This window comes from Accipiter gentilis, unplaced genomic scaffold (genome assembly GCF_929443795.1).
Source record: "Accipiter gentilis unplaced genomic scaffold, bAccGen1.1, whole genome shotgun sequence".
Lineage (NCBI taxonomy): Eukaryota > Metazoa > Chordata > Aves > Accipitriformes > Accipitridae > Astur > Astur gentilis.
This window is the reverse complement of record NW_026060872.1, coordinates 232,862-239,057: the sequence shown is the minus strand read 5'-3', so window position 1 is coordinate 239,057 and position 6,196 is coordinate 232,862. Positions and strand designations below refer to the sequence as shown.

The following is a 6,196-nucleotide window of genomic DNA, read 5'->3' as shown; positions in this document are numbered from 1 at the left end:
ATCGGAATGTACAAATGATGCGCAGTGCAATCGCTCACCACCCACCATTCACACCCAGCTAGTCCCCGAGCAGCGATTCCCCCCCCCACTCCCCAGTTCCTATACTAGATGGGATGTCGCATGGTATGGAATACCCTGTTGGCCAGTTTGGGTCAGGTGCCCTGGCTGTGTCCTGTGCCAAGTTCTTGTGCCCCTCCAGCTTTCTCGCTGGTTGGGCATGAGAAGCTGAAAAATCCTTGACTTTATCTAAACACTCCTCGGCAACAACTGCAAACATCAGTGTTATCAAGGTTCTTTGCATACTGATCTCAAAACATAGCACTGTACCAGCTACTAGGAAGACAGTTAACTCTATCCAAGCTGAAACCAGGACACTTTTAACCACTTAACCTTCCGTGACAAATACCCCAAGAGCTCAAGAAGAAAGAGCAGAAAGACAGGAGACAGGTGAAAGCCTAGAGCGCCAGCTAGACGGAATGAAAGACCCTCTTCCTTCTCTAAAGCTTCAGCAAGGCTTCCTTCACCTGCTTGTCTTGGAGTCTTGGGTCGATCCCGGAGAAGAGAGCTTCCTGCAAAAGAAAAGAATCATCTAGGGTAGCCTCATTGGTCAAGTCTGGGGCTGCTACCTGGGATCTCCGGTCCTTATAAGAAAAGGCCAAAAGACGCTAGGAGACGTCTGGAAGGAATCACAGGGGATCCCGGAGGGCACAGGTTCCTCCAAAAAAGAAAAAAACCTCAACGGTAGCTTCCTAGGAGGAGTCTGGGGCTTCAACCTGACCCCTTAGTAGGTAAAGCAGAGGACAGAAGACTGTGGGAGATGCCTGGGAGGAGTCTCAGGTGCCTGTCGGAGTTGAGAGATTTCTCTACAGGAGAACAAAAATGTCTCGAGCTACTTACTTGGAGGAGTCTGGGGCAGGTAGATGGGATCTCCGGTCCCGAACGCAGAGGTCAAAACATTATGGGATGATGCCTGGGAGGAGTCTTGGGTCGATCCCGGAGAAGAGAGCTTCCTGCAAAAGAGAAGAATCATCTAGGGTAGCCTCATTAGTCAAGTCTGGGGCTGCTACCTGGGATCTCCGGTCCTTATAAGAAAAGGCCAAAAGACGCTAGGAGACGTCTGGAAGGAATCACAGGGGATCCCAGAGGGCAGAGGCTCCTCGAAAACAAGAAAAAACGTCAACGGTAGCTTCCTTGGAGGAGTCTGGGGCTTCTACCTGACCCCTTAGGTAGGTAAAGCAGAGGACAGAAGACTGTGGGAGATGCCTGGGAGGAGTCTCAGGTGCCTGTCGGAGTTGAGAGATTTCTCTACAGGAGAACAAAAATGTCTTGAGCTACTTACTTGGAGGAGTCTGGGGCAGGTAGATGGGATCTCCGGTCCCGAACGCAGAGGTCAAAACGTTCTGGGATGACGCCTGGGAGGAGTCTTGGGTCGATCCCGGAGAAGAGAGCTTCCTGCAAAAGAGAAGAATCATCTAGGGTAGCCTCGTTAGTCAAGTCTGGGGCTGCTACCTGGGATCTCCGGTCCTTATAAGAAAAGGCCAAAAGACGCTAGGAGACGTCTGGATGGAATCACAGGGGATCCCGGAGGGCACAGGTTCCTCCAAAAAAGAAAAAAACCTCAACAGTAGCTTCCTAGGAGGAGTCTGGGGCTTCAACCTGACCCCTTAGTAGGTAAAGCAGAGGACAGAAGACTGTGGGAGATGCCTGGGAGGAGTCTCAGGTGCCTGTCGGAGTTGAGAGATTTCTCTACAGGAGAACAAAAATGTCTCGAGCTACTTACTTGGAGGAGTCTGGGGCAGGTAGATGGGATCTCCGGTCCCGAACGCAGAGGTCAAAACGTTCTGGGATGACGCCTGGGAGGAGTCTTGGGTCGATCCCGGAGAAGAGAGCTTCCTGCAAAAGAAAAGAATCATCTAGGGTAGCCTCATTAGACAAGTCTGGGGCTGCTATCTGTGATCTCCGGTCCTTATAAGAAAAGGCCAAAAGACGCTAGGAGACGTCTGGAAGGAATCACAGGGGATCCTGGACGGCAGAGGTTCCTCCAAAAAAGAAAAAAACCTCAACGGTAGCTTCCTTGGAGGAGTCTGGGGCTTCTACCTGACCCCTTAGGTAGTTAAAGCAGAGGATAGAAGACTGTGGGAGATGCCTGGGAGGAGTCTCAGATGCCTGTCGGAGTTGAGAGATTTCTCTACAGGAGAAGAAAAATGTCTTGAGCTACTTACTTGGAGGAGTCTGGAGCAGGTAGCTGGGATCTCCGGTCCCGAACGCAGAGGTCAAAACGTTCTGGGATGACGCCTGGGAGGAGTCTTGGGTCGATCCCGGAGAAGAGAGCTTCCTGCAAAAGAAAAGAATCATCTAGGGTAGCCTCATTAGACAAGTCTGGGGCTGCTATCTGTGATCTCCGGTCCTTATAAGAAAAGGCCAAAAGACGCTAGGAGACGTCTGGAAGGAATCACAGGGGATCCTGGACGGCAGAGGTTCCTCCAAAAAAGAAAAAAACCTCAACGGTAGCTTCCTTGGAGGAGTCTGGGGCTTCTACCTGACCCCTTAGGTAGTTAAAGCAGAGGATAGAAGACTGTGGGAGATGCCTGGGAGGAGTCTCAGGTGCCTGTCGGAGTTGAGAGATTTCTCTACAGGAGAAGAAAAATGTCTTGAGCTACTTACTTGGAGGAGTCTGGAGCAGGTAGCTGGGATCTCCGGTCCCGAACGCAGAGGTCAAAACGTTCTGGGATGACGCCTGGGAGGAGTCTTGGGTCGATCCCGGAGAAGAGAGCTTCCTGCAAAAGAGAAGAATCATCTAGGGTAGCATCATTAGACAAGTCTGGGGCTGCTACCTGGGATCTCCGGCCCTTATAAGAAAAGGCCAAAAGACGCTAGGAGACGTCTGCAAGGAATCACAGGGAATCCCGGAGGACAGAGGTTCCCGTGTCCCCAGCGCTGCGATAAACAAAGTGCCTGCTTCTTAACTTCACGTTGGCGTTAAGGAGTTTTATTCTGGATTTCGGTAACGGTTTTGGCGACCCAAATGGGACCTTGCGAGTGAGACTGGACGAGATGGCGTGTCGATCGAGCTCCGGCCGGCACCGAGGTATTCTCGGGGAGAACCGTCACCCTCGACACGCAAAGCTCCTCGCAGCGCTCCCTGGAAAAAAGCTAAGGCGCTGCTTCTTTGGAATTTGTTTGGAAAGCCTGCCCGTGAGGCGCGGCGAAAGCTTCCCAGGGTTGGGGCTTGGAGGGTAGCCGTCTGCAGTGGAAGCCTAGGCGTCTGCCCGTAAGTCATAAGCGAAAGCTATTGCTGGGTTGGACTTTGTGTATTATTTGGGACAGCTGTCGTTTGCATTTGTTTGGTATTTGGTATTTGAATGTATATAAGTATAATGGCATTAGCAAAATTGTTTAAGAATAAGAGTGCAGGAAATAGAACTGCTGATGAAAAGTTACCAGAAACATCACCGCTGGGATGTTTATTGGCACGTTGGGGTGAACTGCAGGAAAAATGGTAAACAAACAGAACTTTGAGTTACAATACTATATTGCAATTACTGTTGTTTTGTAGGAGAGAGAGTAAATGGAATAAAGTGCCATATGTAGATTTGTTCTTTTTAAGTGAACGTATCGGACGGGGACCGGAGGGGAGTCTCCCAGCAGAACCTCTGGTTACAGCTAAACTGGGAGAACAGAAAATTGAATTTGAGTTGACACTAGAGTCACCTTTTCAGTTTTAAATACCTCAGAGGGAGAGTTAAGTTTTGAAGAAATTGGTGGTGTTGGTGCAACAAGCGAACGAGAAACTAGACCCTTCTTTAAATCTTTAACAATGAAATTAGGAAAGCAGTGGGTCACTCGGCAGTTTTTGTATGTGCCAAATTCTCCTAAACTCCTGTTAAGGAGAGGTCTATTTGAGAACTTAGAGGCAGAAATTAAATTTAAAAATGGAGAGCTTAAAATTTTAATTCCAGAAACTAAACGTATCGAAGCAGCGGCTTTGTTGTTAACAGGATGTTTACCGAAAGCAGAAGATTATACCGGTCCAAGTGTAATGCTGTCATTCCAGTCGTCTGGACTGGGAAGTTCCCGGTAAATCCAAAAAGCAGAACCTGTGAGAGTTGATTTAAAGCCAGGATCGAATCCGGTAAGAATGAAACAATACCCCCTAAAACCGGAAAGTCGGAAAGAGTTAGTAATGGTAATACAAAAATTTTTAAGATACAAATTGTTAATAGAATGTGAATCCAGATATAACACCCCGATCTTGCCTTTTAAAAGGCTGATGAAAAAGATGATAGATTAGTTCAAGACCTCCTCAGAGCAATAAATCAAATAGTACAAGGTATTCATCCGGTCGTAGCAAATCCTTATACTTTGTTAACAACCCTAACGGAGAAATGAGAATGGTTCACAGTGTTGGACCGAAAAGATGCCTTTTTCTATATTCCCTTGGATCCCAATAGTCAAGAGGTTTTTGCTTTGGAATGGGAAAATCCTGAGACTGGGAGAAAAACACGATATACGTGGACAGTCTTGCCTCAAGGCTTTAAGAATAGTCTTACCATTTTTGGAAATCAATTGGCACGAGAATTAGAGATTTGGAAGAAAGAAAATAATCAAGAAATCTTGCTGAAATATATGGACGATCTGTTAATGGTAGCTGAGACGGAAGAACAATGCACAAAGTTAACTCTTAACTTTTTGAACTTTTTGGGAATCAGTAGATATCGAGTGTCAAAAGAAAAAAACCCAAATAACCCAGAAAGAAGAAACTTAAATTTGAGTTTTAAAATCCTAAAAGGACAGAGACAATTGGGAACTGAGAGAAAAGAGGCAATGTGTCGTCTCCCTGAACCTAAGACTAAAAAAATGAATGACAAGCATTTCTGGGAATGGTCGAGTGGTGTCACCTGTAGATTATAAATTGTGGCTTGCTGGCCTGACCTTTATAGGAGCAGCTCAAAACCTCAAACGACGGATTGGACCGATGCCGAGAAAGCTACCTTCCAAGAATTGAAACAGGCTGTAATAGGGGTGCCAGCCCTAGCGTCTGCCAGATCTCACAAGAGACACTTGAACTTTCTGCTCGTGAAAGAAGAGGTAGAGCTCTGGGTATCCTGGCCCAATATTTAGGGCCAAGTGGGCGAGCTGTGGCCTACTTCTCGAAGCGATTGGATAACGTGAGTCTGGGATGCTCTAGTCGTCCGAGAGCCGTCGCTGCAACTGTGCTACTGATCCAGGAAGCTCGTAAGTTCGCCTGAGGAGAAAGGATTACTGTACGTTTCCCATATGATAACTGTTGTGCTAAAACGGAAAGGGGGGCACTGGTTATCCCCTAGCAGAATGCTGAAATACCAAGTGGTGTTGTTGCTGGAACAAGATGATGTTTACCTAAAAACTACTACCGCCGTTAACCCTGTTGCGTTTTCAACAACTGACCGAGTTAAAGGAGAACTGGAACGTGACTGCTTGCAGGCAATCGAAAGAGTTTACTCCAGCTGACTGGATCTCTGAGATGTGCCACTAGAAGAAACAGATTGGGAACTATATGCCGACGGAAGCGGTTCCATCTGTGAAGGAAAACGTTTTATCGAGATAGACAATAACTACTGAGGAGGTACTTGCGTTGCCAACTTTGCCTTCGATGATCTCTGCCCAAAAGGCTGAATTGATAGCTCTTACTCGAGCTCTGGAACTAAGTCAAGGAAAGCGAGTCAACACTTGGACAGACTCAAAGTATGCTTTTGGAGTGGTACGTGCGCATGGAGCGATACGGGGAGAAAGAGGACTGTTATCTGCACCAGGAACCGCCGTTCAGCACGCAGAACAAATACTGAAATTGTTAGAAAGCATTCAAAAACCAACAGCAGTCACGATGATGCACTGTAAAGCACATCCGTTAGGTAAGACCGGTCCTAACGCAGGTAACCGACTGGCTGATAAAGCTGCTGAAGAGGCTGCAGAAAAAGGCATCCTAGCACTAGTTCCAGAGAAAGGTATAAAATTGCCTAAAGAAACTCCAAATTATAATGAAAAAGATGAAGAATTAATTATTAGATTGCAGGCTAACAAAATGAAACAGGATAGGCTGTAACACCGACAGGTCGAATAATAGTCCCACCCACAATAATAAGAGAAAATGCCCCATTGAACATCACAGAGTATACTGGGAAACAGAAAGCGAAATATGACAAAGATTGTTTAAACA

General features: G+C 46.9%; 1 long non-coding RNA gene across 1 annotated transcript; it reads right to left on the bottom strand.

Moving 5' to 3' along the window:
- Positions 1 to 246: 246 nt before the first annotated feature.
- Positions 247 to 3,211, bottom strand: LOC126037010 (uncharacterized). The gene is made up of 5 exons (XR_007505440.1): positions 2,665 to 3,211; positions 2,223 to 2,335; positions 1,340 to 1,452; positions 898 to 1,010; positions 247 to 569 (listed from the first exon to the last, which is right to left on the bottom strand). It is a non-coding gene; the product is annotated as an uncharacterized LOC126037010 (long non-coding RNA).
- Between the last annotated feature and the right edge of the window lie 2,985 nt (positions 3,212 to 6,196).